General features: G+C 38.5%; 1 non-coding gene across 1 annotated transcript; it reads right to left on the bottom strand.

The window, feature by feature from the left end:
• Positions 1-1,054: 1,054 nt before the first annotated feature.
• On the bottom strand, positions 1,055-1,157 carry LOC149200209 (U6 spliceosomal RNA). Its single transcript, XR_016254084.1, has one exon. It is a non-coding gene; the product is annotated as a U6 spliceosomal RNA (small nuclear RNA).
• Positions 1,158-22,198: the final 21,041 nt, after the last annotated feature.

The following is a 22,198-nucleotide window of genomic DNA, read 5'->3' as shown; positions in this document are numbered from 1 at the left end:
TTGATCGCCCTTGCCAGCCTTGATCGCTCTGTAAACCTGCTAAAACATTTCTCCTTCTTTAGATTCGAAGCATCCTCTGTTATTTGGCTACTTTGAGTGATCTGGGAAGTCTCTTTTTTGGTTGCTAAAATTTGGGATAAAGCACTTCCTTTTCACATTTCGCATCTTTAGCGGTTGCCTCTAATTCTTTGGATATCTCTTGAATTTTATCTTTCAACTGCAAAATAGTTTCCTCTAGATTCTTTCTATCAAAATCAACTACTTTACGCTCCTCTTTCGTAGAACTTTCCTTATTCAATATTTCCTCAACTCCCTACAATTGCCTGTATATATGAGAAATTGCTGCTTGGCATTCAACATATTGCTTTGCAAGTTCTTTCTCAACCTCCTTCCCATCTTTAGTCATTTTCCTTGTGGATTCAATTTCTAATCCCATTGCCATGAGATTTGTGGACAAAATAGTTTTTTCTTCTCTTAAGACAGTGATTTCTTTCATAAGGATTTGATTGAGGTCATTCAACTTCGATACTTTATCATCTAATTCACGCGTAGTTCACATTTCTTCCTCCAAAGAATAGAAGAATTAAGAAATACATATGATATACTCAAAAGAGTGGCTTCTGCTCTTCAAGCCTCACCGTTTGCGAATTCAACTCTCAGCTGCCAAATCACCTTTTGCATTAATGGAAGACAATCACTATCTTATGCATCACACGGACATTTACTTGTCTATATATAGTCAACCCGAAATTTTGATTGATTGTTTTAAAGTTAGAAAATGTATTAATTTTGTTTGGGTATGGAAGTGTCGACCCAATGCAAGTACGTTATTCAAGCAAAGGCGGATTTGGGGGGTTTCAACCTTTCAATTAAAAATTTTAATTGATGAAGACCCGGTCATTCACTTCTTAGACACTATTGTTAAGAAAATTGCGTAGAAAGAAATTCTTGATAGTCTTTAGCTTAATTTTTATGGTTGAGCATAAAATATAATTATATTATATTAATTAATAATATTTGAATGGTATTATTTGTTTTTTTATAACCAATTTTTCAAAATTTGGATTATTTTTAGATTTGTGTTTATTATTCTTGAGTAGGGGTCATGTTAATCTTCTCTATATTGTTCCAATTTTTATGGTCAACTAGTGCGTTGAGATTTACTTGAATCTTCTTTAGTAGAAAAGCCATGAACAAGGCCTCAAATCAACATATGAGTCCTTTGTAAGCTTTTAAGTAGAATATAAGAACCACAAGTAAGTTTCCATAGGATATCATTGAATATTCTTGGGCTTAAAAGCTTTAAGAAGTTCTTAAACTAACACACAACTCTTTTATAAGGATTCTTTTGTAATCCTTCAATTGGGATACATGCCCCATGAGTAAGTTTTATGCAATATAATTGGTTTTTAAGGTTTAGGCTTGGTGAGATGGTGAAACGAGGACCACATACCATAATTGAACCATCCCAATATCAAGCATCATGAAAAAATTAGAAACTCCAACATGAGCCCTTGCTAAGGGGTCTTTAGCATATGAGTTGGATATCAACATCAAGATGCTTTGTGCACTATTGATGGGTCTTGGGGTTTTAACCATAGCCATGGCATGAAAATACTAACCTTATGCCTATAACATACCCATTTCCCTTGGTAAGCCATAACACCAAAAATATAGCTTTTATACCATTAAATTAATACGTATATTATTTTAGATTTCAATTTTAACCATTAATAGGTAAAACTATAAATATGGTCATGGTCATTTAGTAATTAATGGTAGATGTATGAGGTTTCTTCTTGAAATTACAGCAAATGGAAAGCATGTTTGTTGAAAATCTCAAGAATGTGCAAATGTTTTAGGAAAAGCTATGTTCCTATCAAAATTGCTTTAACTCTTCCCAAATCTTGATGGATGGACCATGCAAGTCCCTATGGCGCATTCCAAAAATATTTTAAACCATGTTTAGGAATCGTGTTTGCCATTAATATCACATCGTGAACAACATGTGCAAACCATAACTGTAAATGCACACTTTAAGGGATCTTTTTTATTATAATTTGATATGGACACCATTAGAAGGCTATGTGCATCAAGGATGGCTCATGAAACCCAAAGAAAGGTTAAGGAATGAAAACAAATGCCTTTGGACTTTGTTGATTCTACCCATCCTAAAGAGAAATGAATGATTCCTCAAAGAAACACATGATTTCTTTGTAATGGTTCCTTGTAGATCTCCAACTAGGAGACATCCATCATGAGTAGGTTTTGTGAGTTGGAAATTGATGTCACAATTTAAACATGTTCTAGAGGGGAAATGAGGGCTTTAAGCCTAAAATCAATATCCTTAATCTCAAATTCCATAAACAACATCTAGAAACCATGACAAAATCCCTTAGTAGGTACTATTTGGAATTTGAATTCAATATGGATGTTATTACAAATTCATCACGATCAGGGATCTTGAACCACCACATATGACCTATATACGATATCATTCACCTCCATGTGACTTCATAACTAAATTATTTGTAACTAGGAATGGGTCTGAACGTGTAATCAATCTCAAGGGAGAATAATAAGGGCCTTTCTTTATTGGTGAAGCTTCTCATTCTCAAGCACTATAAACAACATCTATAACCCATGAACCATATTAGGCTATAGTTCCACGAATGTATCCTTGAATAACCACATGGCACCCCCTAGTGTATCTCTAGCCTACTAAAGGGATATGAGTGCCATGATTAAGCCAAAACATAAGCCCTAAACAAGAATTTGACTTGGGTCCACACTAAGAATGGTTCTTAGGACCATGATTGTTGCTATTTATCATTTGGGTAGGATGAAAATGACATGATTATGTTTTGCATAGCGGAAATGTGTCTCATGGCTTAAACATGGTTAAGGGGGTAAAAAGATGCTTCATCCATAATTGAACCTTCCTTCACTTATATTCCATGGTAAAGGGAGGAAAACACATAGGCCACAGCCCCTGAACATATCTTATTGATCTTGATTTCCATATTAAATCACACTCACAACCCATAACACAACCACTCTTTGGGGATCTTTTGCATATGAGTTTGATATGGATGTCATTAAGAGTTATTAGACACTAAGGATTGGCCATGAAGTCTTAATAATATTATACGAAGGAAAACTAATGCCTTGAGGTATAATTGAATCTTCTCGAGTAGAAGAACCGTGAACAAGCCCTCAAACCAACACATGAGTCCATTGTAAGAATTTGAGTAAAATATAGGAACCACGAGTAAGTTTCCTTAGGATATTATTTAATGTTTCTTTGGATTAAGAACCCTAAGCAAATCCTTAATGTAACACACAACTCATTTCTAAGGCTTATTTATAATCCTTTAGCTGGGATAAATCCCCCATGAGTAAGTGTTTTGCAATATAAATAATTTTAGGTTTAGACATGGTCAAAGGTTTAAATGAGGACCGCACACCATAATTGAATCATCTCAATATTGAGCATCATGAAAAAATTAGAAACCCCAACATAGACCCTCACTAGGGGGTCTTTTGCATATGAGTTGGATATAAGCATCAATATGCCTTGTGCGTTGTTGATGGGTCTTGGGGTTTTAACTATGATCATGGCATGAAAATACCAACTTTATGCCTATAACATACCCAACTCCCTTGCTAAGCCATAATCCTAAAAATATAGTATTTATACCATTATGCAAAGTTCACATTAACATGAAAAAATGCAATACTCTGATATCCGTAAAAATAAATCTATGTAACATGATGAAAATAAGCATGCATCAAAAATAAAATTGAAATATGCCAATGAATATTATTAAAAAAACACATTGTGGAAAACCACAAAAGAAAAAATTTAGCATTAAACTCAATAGAATGAATATGATAACATATTTCATAAACAAATTTCACGGATGTTCCTCCCAAACATAGACTCAAGTATTAAATTCCTCTCAATAGTAGTCCATAATAAAGCTAGTGTTATGAATCCACAAGGAAGTCTGGCTCTCACTGCTAGCCACTATCCACTCAACAACCCAATACCCAAATTACTAACTCTTATAGCAATTCCAATTTGCTATCTTCCTTCCCCTTACCCTACACAACTCAAGGAATGATATATTCTCGTTTACAAAATAGGTAATCAACATATCCCACCTCTCTCCAAGTCTCCGACAGAGGTTTTCCAAGAACCTCTTAGCTAGGGATTCCAAGAGTTCTGAGCAATTATTGGAGTGCTCACAATATCCTTCCCTCAATATCGTGTGCTATTTATTAGCCTAAATATTACTCTCACTCTCTCATGCTAGCCTAGTTCTTAGGACAAAAACTGTAGAAATTCCCACTGTAGATCACCTGGTAATGCAATGTACTAAAGCAAAACACTTGATCTACTTCTACAAACAATTTAGCGAAAGCTTAATTGAACATGAGCAACATCAATAAGAACACATATAACTGATAAGAAGGAATCAATCACACATAACACGGAATAATTTACCCGGGGAAAGCCTCAACCTAAAACCCCAACTCTGTATTATCATATAAGTGGAAATATAGCTAGTATTACAAAAAGAATCAACTTAAAAGTTATCCTGCTCTCTCTACAATACCTATGTTGCTCATAGACAGACAAAGGCCTCTATCTAACCTCTTCTGCCCTCCAAGCCTCCTATTTCTTTGTGCAATTTTGATTGGGGTCCAGTGTAGCCACTTGTGTGAATTGGCCTCTTTACACACTCACTAACCTCTGATCCAACTACATAGTCCTGAAGGAGATAAATCCTCATCATGGATGAGCTTCCTTTATAGGAAAAATATTCATCCAACTGATAGTACAGTATCCCTTCTCTGATCTCAACTAGGTCTATGTCTGAACTGACATGCATGAGTTATTCATGAGAGAATCTTCAGTTATCTAAAGTACAACCGTTATATGCTAGCATGCATTAACTAATTGAACTTACTTAATTTAAACAAACTGTTTAAATCGAATATAACTGGACTTGACTCAGTTAACTGAGCCAACTAATTACTACTCAAACTAGAACTCATCCTTATCTCTTTAACTGATTGATAAATTCCTCAATTAATAGATAAACTACTGCATGTCCTCACATAGACTTCATGTTTGATTTTTCACAACTAATTAACTCATGGAGAATTAATTAATTTGTTTTCAAACAGCTGCTAAGACTAAATTCGAATTTTACTTCCTATTTTTAGTCGAGGGATTGACTAAAATAGGAATCCATCCTAAACTGCTAAATATAGCAATTCTATTTTTAGCACTTCCATTTTTCATTCCTTGTTGCCCAATCCAGCACTGGTAACCAAACTGCTATTTATAGCAGTGCTATTTTTAGAACTTCTATTTTTAGCATTTCTTGTTGCTATTTTCAACACTCCCTCTCAACAAGAAATACATTCAACTCGAACCCGATCCTGTATCTCTAGAATGTTCTGCATGCAACACTTCTACCAAGTGTGGTTGCTCCAAAAACTCTAGAAACAAAAAAAACTCCCCAACTGACCTCTCTGTTGGGCTAGAAACGTACTCTTATGTTGAAGCTCTACCTGCTGCTGACAAGTTCTCCCTCTCTGGCCTCTGAGCTACTGCAACACTCCATGCATCTCGCACCGTTGCACACCTCTCTGTTCCATCCTACACTGGTGCAACACTCCTATGCCTCTCACACTGTTGCAACCTACTAGCTCTACATAGTCCGGGGACTCCTGCACTATAGCTCTCTCTGTTGTTCCATCCGCATTTGTCTCTACCCAATCAGCCAGTCCTCTTCGTCGGGGCTCCTATAACAAAGTCGAATCAAAGAGGTTGGGTACTTCAAGGATCCTGCCCCCATATCAACCTCCATGAGACGATCACTTAACATCGCCCCACCTCCTACCTGGAGGTATGGATGCATACGATCCCTCTGCCCACTTAACTCGAAATTTCCCCCTTTTGGAGGTCTCTGCATGAGTGAATGCCTCCACTCTGTCTCCTCTCGGCTTCACCAATTGTGGCTGCTCCACAAACTCCTGAAGCTGGTTCACCAATCGTGGCTCCTCCACAATTGTCTCAAACTTTGTCTAGCGATGCATGTTGAGAGGTAATTTACTCTCCCTCTCAACCACCAAGTCTCCATCAATTGCCTTGCTACTCAAGGCTTTACATGCATCTTGAACCCCAAGAGCATATAGGTTCTTGACCCGTGAACTGATCTGCTTCACTTGTCTAATGATGACGTGTCTAAGGAAAATATTTCCCTTATTGAAGACTGTTGTAGGGAAAAGTATCCAATACGGAATGCCCCTATCCCACTCTAAGGGTGATAGTACCTCAGCAACAAAGAAGACAAAACTATCTAAGTATTCTTCTTTATGAAATGTAAATAGAGGAGAAGGATGTAACCAACCGATGTCTTCCGCTAGTTTGTTGATCGAATCTCACTCCTTCTGCTTGCTCCCTGCTGCTTGCTCCTTCACTGGCCCAGCTACACCAAGTTCCTGCAAAATGGCAAGAGAGGGAAACTACAAGAAGCATACATTCATAACTAGTTTAAGGATTAGAATAAACTAAATATACAAGTACAACAAAACATCATTGAGATACATGCATATAGAAGAAACTCAAATGGCTTTATTGATGAAGAAGTAAAGTTCAGGAAGTGATACACCCAAATGAGGCCCAATCCAGCATCACCTTCCCAGCAGAAAGGAATCTCCTCTTCACCTCCTTGAAAGCAAATCACCCAATAGCTATATTCTCAAACCAACAGCAATTCTTTGCAATAACAAAATTCCAGCCTCCTGGATCTCATGGAGGAGAGATCCATATATAGATATTTGGAGAGAGGATGAGTCAGCTTGAGATCTGACTAGTGTCCTCTCCCACTTTCAGTTCTTGATTCCACTTGGAGGTTCTTGCTTCCACTTGGAGATTTGGAACCTCTTACTCATCACCAGTCGAATTCCCTGAGGCAAGTGTCATTTTGGAAGCTTCATGAGCATTGACACCTTGAGGAATGAGTCTGCCACTTGTCCAATCTCGCTCAGCGCAGGTAGCCAGTGTTGCAGTTGACATTCAGCGCAGGTAGCCAGTGTACCCCTTGACATTCAGCGTAGATGGTCAATGGAGCTGTTGACATGATCCTGAATTGACTTGTTTTTGAGCAGTTTCGGGTGGAGAACTTCTGTGAATTGCTGTGGTTAGTTAGCCTTGTTCCTCTAGGGGTAGGAACAACATGTTTAGGGACTTTGGATCCCTTAGATTATGGACATTTCATGCTCAATGCTGTGAGGCACAAAAATGTCTATAACAGTTGCCCCCTAAAGTATGAGGCCGTTTATCGGGTGAAATGCTTTACCAGGAGGATCCGAAGTTCATCCAATCGTTGGGAGGAGACTTGTAATAAGATACAATACAATACATTATGATTCATACTGCTTTCCTGATCTAGCTGAGGCGGGCATTCCCATGCTCAGCTTTATAAATTCATTTTCGTACATAGAACAGACGATCGTCTGATGGTAGACTGATAATTTTGGTGAAATTATCATCCTTTGAGTAGGATGATCATCTGCTGCAATGATGTACATGTCAAAATGTCTTTATTTTTCCTGAATATATATCGCAGACCGGATGGATGAAACTAGATCCGGGGTCTTCAAACTCGTTCGATCTTCACTCTAAGTACAAGTCGATCCATGTGAGAATTGTTCTGAAGTCGAACATGGAAAGACATCGCTTGATTACCGGTCAATGATGAAAACCGTTAACAAGCGCGAGAGGAATCACCAATAATGATAATGACCCTCAAGGTACTGCAGTACAATTCACGTGGTGTGAATAAAGGACTTGGCGTCAAACACCATGCAAAATCTTCTGGTCGAAGGTCATTGATGTATACCTGTCGCCGGAAGTGAGACACTTGCCATTGAGGCATGCAAGCTTCAAAGTACTGAGGTGGGTTGTTCCTAGATCAACTTCTTGGATAATGAGCTGATGTCGACAAGAAGCGATCCGTCAAAGGAGGGCCTTAATGAATCCCACATCAGTGACACGGAACGGAGCTAATGATTTTGATGGAGGTGAAAACGATCTGTGACATATGATTCAGGGTGGCGGTCATGAAAGGATGAAGGATAATGTATGGCAGTGGATGGGACACGGTTGACTCTTTCTGAACGACTTCTCTTGAACATATGGCGACACTGATGCGACGGATCGGTAGCATTACCCTAAATATGGATGGTATGGCGAGACCATGGTGATGTGACCGGTGAATGAAACAACCCAACCCGATGGTGGTACGGAGGAAAAGTGTCATGTTCAAGAGCGACTTGCTACCATCAAAGCTTTCTTTGAGTTTCTCCCAATTTTTCCCCAGTCATTGCTAACCAGTACCTCTTTATTTTTGTCAAGCCTGAGGAGGATAACATATGCTTGTTCTATAACCTGCCCTTCGGGCAAGCCCATCGCTATGTTTTAACGAGCCTAGCGATAGGGAAACTCGTTCTCGTCTAAAGACAAGTTTGTCGCTATTTAATGATTTTAACGAGTCTAACGACAAGGATAACTCGGTCCTTTTCATTTTTAGAGAGTCTGAAAAGGTACGTAAAGTCAACTCCAAAATTCCTTTTTCGTCATCTAATCCCTTTAGTCCGAAAACGTATAAAACAATACAGAAGGGATGAGTTTTCGATAGTTTTAACGAGCCGAACAAAACAAGCGCTCGATCTTTTTGTGCAATAATCCCTCAGGTCCAAAAAAGATTAAAATCTAGAGGAGGGATAGCACTTCCAGTTGCTTTAACGAGCTGGAAGGCCAAAACTCGTCAATCTTTTCATATTTTACGAGTCAGATGAAAAGAGCTTAAAGAAGACTCGTCTTTTGAGGAATGAGTGATGAACAGGGTTAGCAGCTGATTCCAGGTACAGGTTGGAATTTTCCAATCACGGCAGTGTCACAAGGATGGCTAGGTGAAATCACTCTTCGCAACTGTTCCTCAAAATGAGTAAACAATCAAATGGAGGTGAATGATCGGCCAAATGAAACGTGGAGGTGACGGTGCAAACACGACCAAGGCTTTAATGGCTGATAAAGTTACATTCACAGTGGTTATTTACCGGGTAGTGGTTCATTTTTTATTTTAAAATGAGCTTAAACGTTGGTGGAAACACTTGCTCATTGCTTATGTTTATTTTTTAACGAGCATGAAGTTCGCGTTAAAACTGCTTGGATCTTGCGTTTATTTTTTAACGAGCATGAAATGTGTGCTAAAACTGCTCGTTTTTACCAGTCATATGATAAGAGTGTCTCACTGGAGATGCTATTTTTTATGGAGCTTCATCTCACGTAAGCTTTGCCCCGGATCCTTTCGTTACGCAGGTTCGGAAACGACTAATCCTATGAGTTTAAAGGGTTAGACCTACAGGTTGAAAGGGAGGACCTAAAAATTTAAAAAATAAATAGTCGCCCCTTGCTTGCACTTCAAAAGGTTTGCATGCCCCCAGGTATAAAATACAATTTCAAGGTTACCTCTCCTGCTTCTCACCTCTGCTTTTCTTTGGGTGTTCACAGCTACTTGTCGTCTTACTAGTCTAGCTTTAACGGGTCCATACGAGATCACAAGAGAACAACTACTTGCTTTCTCGCTAGCCCGACTTTCAATGGATTCTTTCAAGATCGCAAGAGAACAGCTACTTGCGACAAGAGAACAGCTACTTGCGACAAGAGAAGAGCACTACTCAAAGACAAAACATTGGTTTTACTGAGAGAGGCCTACCTCTTTCAGGCTACCCAAAGATTGTCTCGTTAATCTTTCAAACAAAACACTTCCTCGGCAATGTCTATCGAAATAGACAAAGGTGAATGACGTAATCCCCGTCAACTCACATAACTTTGACAAAAGAATCTTATTCTAGAACAACACCTCTTCCTAGACGGACGGGGTACGGACTAGTCATATTCTCCCGCGGAAACCTACCTCATACCTAGAGTTTTTTCTGCCCAAAGCAGACCAGGATGCATGCCCCCTGGGTTCCAGTCACATCCTTCCGAATCACTCGCACTCATCGGGAAGAAGGACTGGGGGTGGAGACATTTCTTGAGTGAACAGACCATTTAGGGTTGGTATATGACTATTTGCGATGCGTGATCCCGGAAATGAAAGTTGGTCTACGAGCTTGACCATTCTTCCTTCGTGTGGAAAACACATTACTCTAAAGAGTGAGGAGACCATAGCTCCCATGCAATATATATAGTCGCGTCCAAGGAGTAGGTTATAATCCAAGGGTCCTTGCACGACCATCACGTTCATTTGAACGGTCTTCCCTTTCAATGTTATGGGCACATTGGGGAGGATCCCTAAAGGTCGACTGGTTCCTTTATCGAAGCCTGATAGATTTCTCATTTCAGACAAAAGCGCAGGCGAACAAAGCACTTTCCAAGCAATAGAGGAAAGGATACTCACAGATGCCCCTTCATCAATGATAGTGCCAGCCATTACCATTCTGTATATTTGGACGATAATTCTGAATGGTATGCTAGCTGGCAAGCGGGGTCCGCCTAGTTGGTTCCAGTCAAAGGACACAACCAGGTTGCTTGGTGGTGGGACCGAGTATACGGCCGAATATGACCCTGACGAAGTTCCTTCCTGCGATAAAGGAATGGGCACATTGCCCCCTTGTTCATCAGAGTCTGTGTTGATGAAAAGGATTTGGATGGTGTCATCCTTATCCTCTTCAGTGATGGTGTCATTCGAAGATGAACCTTCTGAAGGCAAAACCGGGTCAACTTCCGTTTCAACCTTTTGACTTTCGTCAGGTATGGATTCAGTGGGTTCATCTCCAATGACAGGTGCTTCGGCTGACCACCTGGGCGGGTCAGCCGGGTTCTCAACTAGCGAGGGACTTGGAAAGAGTTTTTGATATCCAGGAGGAAGTTGCGCTCGTAAAATCGGGCGATCTTGCAGAACTCTTTTTGCCTCATCTAAGAAGGGACAATGGTGGATGGCGTGATCGCCTTCACACACTCTGCAGGGAAATTTAGCTTTCCCGCTCTGTCCTGGAGCTTCACTCCCACTAGTTGACGGTGAACAGTCGACATGGCTATCAGAGGTCGATGCTACCGAATTGTGCAAACGGGGGGACCAGTCCCTTAGTATCCGGGGGATACAGGGACAATCTCTATGGAAGTGGTCTCCCTTGCATATGACGCATGGTGATTTAGGCCTTGCGGGTGCTGTGTGTGGATTTTTGTCAGATGACACTTGTTTGCCCCCAGTCGCCTTAGGCTCCTTCTTCTTCTTCTCCTTAGGAACTCGGTTTTTTGTTCTACCAGTTCCATCAAGCGAAGAGGAAGGAGGAGAGGAAGATGAAGTGGAAGGCTGGTGGGTAATTCTTGTCTGATCTAACTGTTGACTCGATTGTTCAGGAACCGTGGTGTTCTGAATGACATTGGTTGAAAAGAGCCATACTGATAGGCCAATCGTCAGTCTTGGAAGCGACAATGTGGCCATGTGGGGTGCACCAACATCTCCCCAAGAGGAGAAAGGACTAGGGTTTCCACCAAGGGGAATTCCTTGGTTGGTGGGCTCCATCTTTTCAACCTAAATATCAACGCAGGAATAGAGGGTGATTTTGTTCCGTTTAAAATAAATTTTAACGACGCTTAGACACAACTTGCTTTTTCACTTTTAAAGAGTCGAGAAAAAGCTAAAGATGACTCTAGTCTCCTTCGATGTTTTAACGAGCCCGAAGTGACAAATGCTCGGATGGACTTTTTCTGTTATAGAGTCTGAAAAAGGCTAAAAGAAACTGCTCTGGAGTTCTAGGCAGAGGGTGTGCCAAACATTTCGCAAAACCGCAGAATACTTTTTAGGGTACGGGCGGTCGATCTTCATGAATGCTGTGTTCACTGCATTGCGATCAATAGGGCGGCCGACACGGTTTCCTAAGGATAAAGGATATATGCCTATAGGGGTCTCCAAATATATACGCGATGGTACGTGGGAGCACAATCCGTACTAGCGCTATCGTCCCTCAGGAGGAATCACCCACCTTCCACGAGATCGACAGTCACTAGGCTTAACGACGCTGGAACACGTCTCTAGCCTAGACCTCTATGTTGTGCGTTATGTTACAAAGCGTTGTTAAGTTCATTCAATTTATTTTAGGTTGATCTTGTTTAAAATTTTGTCTTTCAGGATCACCACGAGATGTATGGTACAATTCCTAAATGCAGTCTAAGATGATAAGCAAGCTTTATTATCTTTTCAACTTTGAAAATACTAGCTACTAAGGGAAAAGAAAGACATCATCTTTTCTCACAGAGCATAGAGCACACATTAATGCACTTTTTCCTAAATCAACATGCAAGCTGTCAAAATGCAAATGCACAAATGCAGGTATTTCTTTTCTCTTTCTTAATATTGATGTTTATATAAAGAAAGATGTTGTATAACTTTGAATTCGATTTCAAGTGAAAACACAAACAAGTTCTTTTTCAAAACCAAAAGACACCTTATGATTTACTTGTTTCGACACTAGAAATGCATAAATTCAAACCAAACGAAGGAAGTAAAAACTAAATCAACTGTGAACAGCAAACAAATTCACTCCTAAGATCAAAACGACACTTATGACAGGTCTAGATCTAAGGGTCACAGTAAGACTAGTTTACTTTCGTAATGGGAAACTGCAAATGATGTAAGAAATACACAAAGAACAAATACAGTTTCTTTATACAACCGAGGCGGAATTGAGGCAAAGAAAGGTGGTTTCAGATAAGAACACTGACTGATAACAGGCTGCAAAAAACAGAGATCAAAACAGGGCAACAGAAAGCAGAGAACCCCAGCTGCACAAGGCCAAACTGGTTCAGCGCAACCTCAACACTGTGGGTTTGACATTCAGCGCAGGTAGCCTTCACGGGACCTGCGTTGAAATGCAGACTGCCTTCACAGCAGTTGCGCTGAAGGAGAAACTCTCGTTTCTCCTGGGTTCTGGGTCACAAATTGCTCAAAAATCAACAGTTTCAGGCTAAATCAAAGTTATCAATCAGGTATAATCTAAAGGATGATTCAAAGGAGGATGAAGATCTATCACTAAGAGCTGTTAGAGCACTTGTGGATCAGCTTTTCAGATCATAAACAGGCCCAGTGAATGGACAAGAGTAGCTGCTCTCTACTTTGCATTTGAAAGAAACAAATGCAGTTCGATTCGGCACTCTATGAGTTTATGAAATGAATAGCAAAAAACACAACTAAACCAACAAGATACGATCTACCCAGTGGAGTCGCCAATTTGTTGTAGGGAAAAGTATCCAATATGGAATGCCCCTATCCCACTCTAAGGGTGATAGTACCTCAGCAACAAAGACAAAACTATCTAAGTATTCTTCTTTATGAAATGTAAATAAAGGAGAAGGATGTAACCAACCGATGTCTTCCGCTAGTTTGTTGATCCAATCTCACTCCTTCTGCTTGCTCCCTGCTGCTTGCTCCTTCACTGGCCTAGCTACACCAAGTTCCTGCAAAATGGCAAGAGAGGGAAACTACAAGAAGCATACATTCATAACTAGTTTAAGGATTAGAATAAACTAAATATACAAGTACAACAAAACATCATTGAGATACATGCATATAGAAGAAATTCAAATGGCTTTATTGATGAAGAAGTAAAGTTCAGGAAGTGATACAACCAAATGAGGCCCAATCCAGCATCACCTTCCCAGCAGAAAGGAATCTCCTCTTCACCTCCTTGAAAGCAAATCACCCAATAGCTATATTCTCAAACCAACAGCAATTCTTTGCAATAACAAAATTCCAGCCTCCTGGATCTCATGGAGGAGAGATCCATATATAGATATTTGGAGAGAGGATGAGTCAGCTTGAGATTTGACTAGTGTCCTCTCCCACTTTCAGTTCTTGATTCCACTTGGAGGTTCTTGCTTCCAATTGGAGATTTGGAACCTCTTACTCATCACCAGTCGAATTCCCTGAGGCAAGTGTCATTTTGGAAGCTTCCTGAGCATTGACACCTTAAGGAATGAGTCTGCCACTTGTCCAATCTCGCTCAGCGTAGGTATCCAGTGTTGCAGTTGACATTCAGTGCAGGTAGCCAGTGTACCCCTTGACATTCAGCGCAGATGGTCAGTGGAGCTGTTGACATGATCCTGAATTGAATTGTTTTTGAGCAGTTTCAGGTGGAGAACTTCTGTGAATTGCTATGGTTAGTTAGCCTTGTTCCTCTAGGGGTAGGAACAACATGTTTAGGGACTTTGGATCCCTTAGATTATGGACATTTCATGCTCAATGCTGTGAGGCACAAAAATGTCTATAACAAAGACTACATCATAGCCTCTATCTTCTAGCATTGTGATCGACACCAAGTTTCTCTCTAGTCCTGGTACATACTTGACATCGGTCAAGGTAAGGTGAGCTCCATGCTCCCTCTAAAAAATAACCGTGCCTACACTTGAGACACTATACTTTTCATCATTAACCATCACTATGAGTATCTAGAGATCTTTCTCCTCCAAAGTACTGAGCAAAATCTTGTCGCCAGTCATGTTGAAAGAAGCTCCATTGTCAAGAAACCAACCACTTCCCACCATGGATGAAACCATGCATGCGAAGAGTGTGAAATCCAAATAGAACTGTGAAACAAGTGCCTCACCTTCTGATCCTTCCCCAGATCCCTTCTTGGATTTCCTCTGTGGACAATTTGTAGCAAAATGGCCCACCTCATGACAACGAAAACATCACACTTTCGATTTCTCAAACTTCTTCCCACCATGGGAAGAACTAGATTCAGAAAGAGAAACCTTCTCCTTCCCCTTCTTCACCTTACTTGCTAAGGCACAATTTTCTTCATCCTCCATGGATGAAGAACTATCTCTGGTGCTTCTTCTTATCTCCTCCTGCATCAAATCCGACCAAAGTCCTGGTAGCCATGCCAGCTCTTAGGAAGGTCAAGGAGTGCAAGACTCACCATGTCATCATCAGCTGTCATGATTCCTACACTTCCAAGCTCATCCCTGCATGTGGTGAGCTTGTTCAGATATGAAGAGATTGTGTTGCGCTTTTCACACTTGATCTTTCGAAGCTTGTCTTTCAGTGCCAGCTTTCTCTGATCACTGCTATTTTGATATAGATCTTTCAATGTTTTCCACATTGAAAATGGTGTCTCTTTCCCATGGAGACTCGAGACTATGTGATCTCGAACTCCCTCCAAAAGGATTCTCCTTGCTCTAGCCACACATTTCTTCCATTCAGCCAATTCAGAAGCATCAATTGGCTTGGGGACTTCTTGATGAATGAAGTACCTTAGACCGTTATCCTCTAGTATTGCTTCCATGTGATCCTTCCAAGCTATATAATTCGAACTGTCATCAAGGGCATATTCGAGTCTGAAACCATTGAACGCCATAGGTGAATAAAGATGTGATAAGAACTTTATTTCTATAATCAGGAATCACAAACTTCAACTTCTCCCTTCTTGTATATTTTTCTTCCTTGATCATGTGTGCTCCACTACCATGTAGAAATTCCCACTGTAGATCACCTGGTAATGCAATGTACTAAAGCAAAACACTTGATCTACTTCTATAAACAATTTAGCAGAAGCTTAATAAAACATGAGAAACATCAATAAGAACACATATAATTGATGAGAAGGAATCAATCACACATAACACAGAAGAATTTACCTGGGGAAAGCCTCAGCGTAAAACCCCAACTTTGTATTATCATACAAGTGGAAATATAGACAGTATTACAAAAAGAATCAGCTCAAAAGCTATCCTGCTCTCTCTACAATACCTCTGCTGCTCATAGACAATCAAAGGCCTCTATCTAACCTCTGGTATGCCCTCCAAGCCTCCTATTCCTTTGCGCAATTTTGATTGGGGCCTAGTGCAGCAACTTGTGTGAATTGGCCTCTCCACACACTCACTAACCTCTCATCCAACTACGCAGTCCTGAAGGAGATAAATCCTCATCATGGATGAGCTTCCTTTGTAGGAAAAATATTCATCCAACTCATAGTACACTGTCCCTTCTCTGATCTCAACTAGGTCTATGTCTGAACTGACATGCATGAGTTATTCATGAGAGAATCTTCAGTTATATGAAGTACAACAGTTATATGCTAGCATGCATTAACTAACTGAACTTACTTAATTTAAACAAACTATTTAAATCAAATATAACTAGACTTGATTCAATTAACTGAGCCATCTACTTACTACTCAAATTAGAACTCATCCTTATCTCTTTAACTGATGGATAAATTCCTCAATTAATAGATAAACTGTTGCATGTCCTCACATAGACTTCATGTTTGATTTTTCACAACTAATTAACTCATGCAGAATTAATTAATTTATTTTCAAACAGCTGCTAAGAAAAAAATCGAATTTTACTTCCTATTTTTAGTCCAGGGACTGACTAAAATAGGAATCCATCCTGAACTGCTAAAAATAACACTTCTATTTTTAGCACTTCCATTTTTCATTCCGTGTTGCCCAATCTAGCACTGGTACCCAAACTACTATTTATAACAGTGTTATTTTTAGCATTTCTTGTTGCTATTTTCAACAAAAACTAACACATCTACCATTTATTTTCCATACCCAATATGGTCAGTGCTCTTTCTTAGCACCATAATATATCTTTCCACTACAGTTTCTCTCTAAAAATTATGTCACTCTTTTCAACTCAAATTTCCTTTTGTTCCATTCATGCTCTTACACTCACATTTCTCAATATTTAGTTATACATAGCCCATGTTGCCATAAAATGGTTATATATCTTTTCCCACCAACTTCTTACATGCATTCATTTCATTAGTTAAAGAAGGATTGCATGTGGAAATTTTCCCTTAGTCCTTGCTTGACCCCCTCTCCTATGGGGTCATATCCCTAAGACATTATTCTCCCTCTTATATTATAACCATCAATGTATTTTCATTAAATCAATGTGTGTATAAATTATAATTCTAGGCTCTATATCCTTTATTTAGTAATTCTTTTTGGTTGAAGTCATATCGTTTCACTACCCTAAATCATATCGTCATAATTACAATGTGATTTATGGGAATTAAAACTTGGATATTACATCCCCTCACTATGTTACCAACTTAACTCGAACTATGACTTCAAACTAGGATGCTAGCCCTCAAAACCTATGTTTTTGCATCAAAAAAATGAAATAAACCCCTAAATCAAAAAGTGGTACCACCAATAACACCCTTTGTTACAATTAAAATTACAACATTTTTCAATAAAGGCATTCAAAACCAATATTATTATTAAGGAAAACCTTAAAAATCAACATCTAAATCAAAAAATTGTTCAGCAAAGAGCAATAGATTTTTTTTTTTAAGGTTAAAATTATAGCTCATTTGAAATTGTATCCTTAACAACTAGTACCATTGCAACTTGTTGAATTTTTATAGCTATGGTCAGTCTTCATAATTGATATTTTAGCCCCTCCAAATATATCAAATACATGTTCTTCATGTCAGCTTCAAAAAGAGGGAATATTAAATTTTCAAATATTGAGTTTTTGCCTTTAAATATAAGATCAACTTCTAGTCAACTCCAGTGAAGGGTGTAACAACCCTAGTGAAAATTCCATGTAATAAAGTTAATACAGAAAAAAACAAGACCACAGGTAAGGGACACATATTCCAAGCTGAATGTTGGGCAAAGATATCCTAGCGGGCATCATTGGATGTGTTTATGGCTAAAGGAAATTAGCAAAGGCAAAGGAAAAGGCTTTGGCACATTTACTTATGAAAATAAAGGAAATCAGGATAAAAGTAAGGTGAAATGTCAGAGGGTGCATGCGAGGAGGAAAATGAAGGATCAATTGGTAACTTTTTGTCAGTTCAGTTTTGGAGCTCTCTCATTATTCTCTCTCTCTCTCTCTCTCACTCTTGGACACTTGGAGTTTTCTTGGAGAACTCTAGCTTTGGAGCAAGGAAGGAAAGAAAGTAAAGGGGAAAGAAGGAAGAGTAGGATCAAGCAACTTGTGTTTTTATTCGCTTTAACATTGTCTATGAAGTGCTGTGTTTTTCTCTGTTGAATATTCTCTGTGCAGTGCTAACCATTGTATGCGCTCGACACTAGAGGAGTTTGATGCAATGTGAATAGATCAGCCTTGATGTTTTGCATGTTATGTTAATATCTAGCAAGTCACATTGATGCATGGTTTTCACTACAACTTATTTAATTTTTTTCTTCTGGCTCTGGAGGCCTGCTCGGCGCTGGAGGAGTTCGACGCCAAGGAGTTCGGCACTGTGAATGACTCAGGTCAGGTTGATGTTTACTAGGTTGATGCTTTACAGGTTATGTTGATGTTTAGAAAGTCACATTGATGTATAGTTTTCTTTACAACTTGTTTAATTTCTTTTTGTTTTTGCAAGTCTGCTCGGTGCTAGAGAAGCTCGATGCTAGAGGATTTTGACATCGAGGAGTTCGAAGTTAACTGGATGTAGGAATCTTGACTTATTTCCCCATCTAATCAACCCATCATGATTGCCAAAATAAGTCTCTGTCAAAAATAGTCATCTTCTGTTAAAAAATGTTCATATTAATGCAACATAAACTGTGCATATTAATATATATAATGTTTATATATCAATATTTTCATGAATATATATATATATATATATATATATATATATATATATATATAACCTTCTGTTTATGAAAACTCTAAACTGTTAAAAATTGTTCATTAAGTTCATATTAATGCAGCAGAAACTGTTCATATTAATTTCGTAGAGAAACAGTTCATATTAATATATATTATGTTCATATTAATATATATAATGCTTATATATTAATGTTTTCATAAACATAATTAGATATAAACAAGAACCATAAAAAATTGATAAACAAAACCCTACTGAAAACTCCAAATGTATTAAAGGTACGAAGAAAATGGATGGACTGTAGTACTTAGACATTACATTGAATACACAAATAATTCAAACAATAGCGAATCAGTTTTGAAAAACTGATCTATCTCCAATTGCAACACAATTTCTATAAAAAGTGTGCTCGAACTAATCAAGAAATAATGACAGTTGTTAGTATTTACAACCTGTTGTGGCCAGCAACAACCCCCCTTCTTATTTAGTTTTATCACTATACTAAATAAGTGGGGACCCTTATTCAAAAAAAATTTAAAATCAATTAGGGCTTGTATTTCCTTTTTGAATAAAACTTGTTATCATAAACTTAGGAGAATACCCGAAAAAATCTAAAAAACACTTGAGTTTTATGATAAAGTTCAAATAGAACCACTCCTTCAATAAAGAGCGTCACATCGCAAAAAGGTAATGGATTCCTTCCTACAAGCGGAATCTTAAGATTGCGAAACCGCGAAGCGAAATCACGCATTTAAAAGACACTCATCGCATCGCATGCCTCGAATATCACTTAAGCTAAAATGACTCAAACCACTGATATGTGATGGCGCATCTCACAAATCGCATTTCGCAGAAAATACATTGAATGGATGATTGCAACAAGAAATGGATTAGTGATATTGCGATCTGCGATATTGTGAAGCAAATCACAAAATCACCTCATCACAGATCTTCAGGGCTCGTCGTTCGAAAAAGTTTTTCCATAAACCGATGCCCAGTTATAAGCATTAATATTAATTAATAAGTTAGTTGGTAATCATTAATGAAATATGGTTTGATCTGATCGAAGAGCCATTTCACGTAGGGTGATATATTTTATATGTTTTCGGCATTTAAAGCTTTCCCATCACCTTTTTCCTTATCATTACTCTTACCTCATTTGTAAATTGCAGGAGCGAAGAACAGAAAAGTACACTTAAAGAAGTTTTGCATTTCGCCCAAATGCGATTTCCTCTAGCAGAATTTCAAGAGTTCAAAATGTATAGAGAAAGGAGATTAGCTAATATCCCTTTGGATAAATTACAATTGGAACCCGTAAGGGAACCAACTCCCAGTTTCAGTCTTAATGAAAGTTCAGGCACAGACAGGTATAAATCTAAGTCTGGGAGGGAAACGTTAGAACATTCCAAGAAGTCTGAAAGTGACCATAATAAAAGCGAAGGGTCAGTGAGAGATACTACCTAGTCTATTGAGTGCCCAGAACAACAGATTTTGACCTCTCCACAGGTAAATCTCGCCTCTCTCATTGTCCAGCCACCACCAGTCAGAACTGAGCTGGATAAAGAATGGGAGACATTCAATGACATAATCAATACTGAAGGACAGAGCACAAAGACACTTGAAAGTAATGTACAGATAGTGGATGATATAGTCCCAGAGACAATTAGCTATGTCCTAGAAATGGAACATATTCCCATTACCCCATCTTCTGAACTTATGCTCAAAATAGAGGAAATTCCTCCTCTTGATGTATTTTATAGTCCACAGCATAAGGCAGTGGTGAGAAGACAAAGAAAGAAGAGGAAATTGGAAAGCGCGCTCTCTCATGATGCAGACCAATTAGACATCCTTTGGTAAGATCCCACCACTGATCCTACTGAAAATCTCACTAAATTATCTCAAATCGCAGGAGCATATGCTTCTGCGACCATTGATAAAGCATCTGAGGTACAACAATTACTAAAGAAAAATAAGATCGAATACAGGTTATGCAGCAACAGCTACAAAAATCTAGCGCCAACAGCGAAGCACAGAAACAGCTTGAAAGCTTACAACAGGACTTTCAACAAATGTAGCTAGGATACCAAAACAGTTTGTCCGAAAGAGAAAAACAGTTACAGGTTATGCAAGAGATGCACAAGGATGATCCTAAGCTTATAGAATTCGTCACAGAATCCATTTCCTTAAACGATCAACTCCTGCAGTAGCAAGAAACATTGTGCCAAAGAATATCACAGTGGAGCTCTTATTACGAAATAAGCGACAAAATTAGTAATCAAGTCATGGACTTGCGACATGATTACGATTTAATTGATAAAAGAGTTCCTGAATATTTGGATTGGCAGGAAATAGAAGAAGGGAAAAAGGTAGACACTCCCATAATCAATGAAACCCACAAAGAAATTCTCTTTAACAAGTGGGATGCATAGATTAGGAAAGAAGAATAAGTGGCAGAAGAAGCAGCAATAGCAGAAAATAACTTCATTGACTGCATCAATGAAAATTTACATAGGGAAAATCTGATATCAAAGACCACTCCAGGATATTTACCAGATGTACAACATCTACAGGCAAGTTGGAGACAAAAGGCTCAAGAAAGAGCAGAGTCCATCAAAGGGTTAACCAAGTTGAATTGGTATTCTTACTGGACGTACTCGGTAAAACCACACAGCCAGTGCATGACTCTCAAATTTATCATTAATTCTGCCGAGAAGATGGCGCTAGCGCTTGCGGATTCCATTTTCACAGGACAGCTAAAGTCGTAGGTCGAACAACCAACTCTCCTCAAGCAAATGATGAATGCTTGCGACTACAAGGAACATATACATAGATAGTTATTTGTCAGTTTTAGTTTTAGATTCAGTTTAGTTTTAATTTTGCTTTATTTTTGCCTAAAATAAGGATGGCCATTTAAACTGCATAATACATTTTTGTAATAAATTATTTTTAGATTTAGCTAGTAGTATTTAAACCCTTCTCATGCATTTAGAGAAGGGTCCTGAAATTCGTCAAAAACGTGTCCTCAAAACATGCACTTTTGCACCCTCCAAGGAGGTTTTGATGAATGAATGGAACACGATTTCTTTATATCTATGTTTAATATCTAATACTGATGTTGTACTTTTGTACTCTTAGTAGATGTTGGATTAAGAAGAGATAAATCATTATTGCTAAAGCTCATGAGTAGAACTAGCTATAAATGGTACTTTTATCTCTTAACTATTTATGCTTATGTGTTAAGGTGATATTCATGTTCAATTATTTATATATGAATGCTTGAATGCTTGAGTTATCACTTGGCACTTCTGTACAGTGATAGCTATTTATTTATGCTTAATATATGAGTAACCTATTATGCGATATGTTTTCCACAATTGTTTTGTCTAACTTTTTATACGAAATGGTTTATCTTTATTGAATTATTTTCTCATAGCAGTTGAATGATATTTATTACCAATTGCCATTTGAAATCATTTTATATCGCATAACTGAAAGATTAAATCCCGGGTTAGTTTTAGAA

Source organism: Pinus tabuliformis, chromosome 2_1, assembly GCF_031772625.1.
Source record: "Pinus tabuliformis cultivar Carrire ecotype Pingquan chromosome 2_1, CPIR1, whole genome shotgun sequence".
Classification (NCBI taxonomy): Eukaryota; Viridiplantae; Streptophyta; class Pinopsida; order Pinales; family Pinaceae; genus Pinus; species Pinus tabuliformis.
The sequence above is the reverse complement of the archived record's forward strand: the minus strand, read 5'-3'. Positions and strand labels throughout refer to the sequence as shown.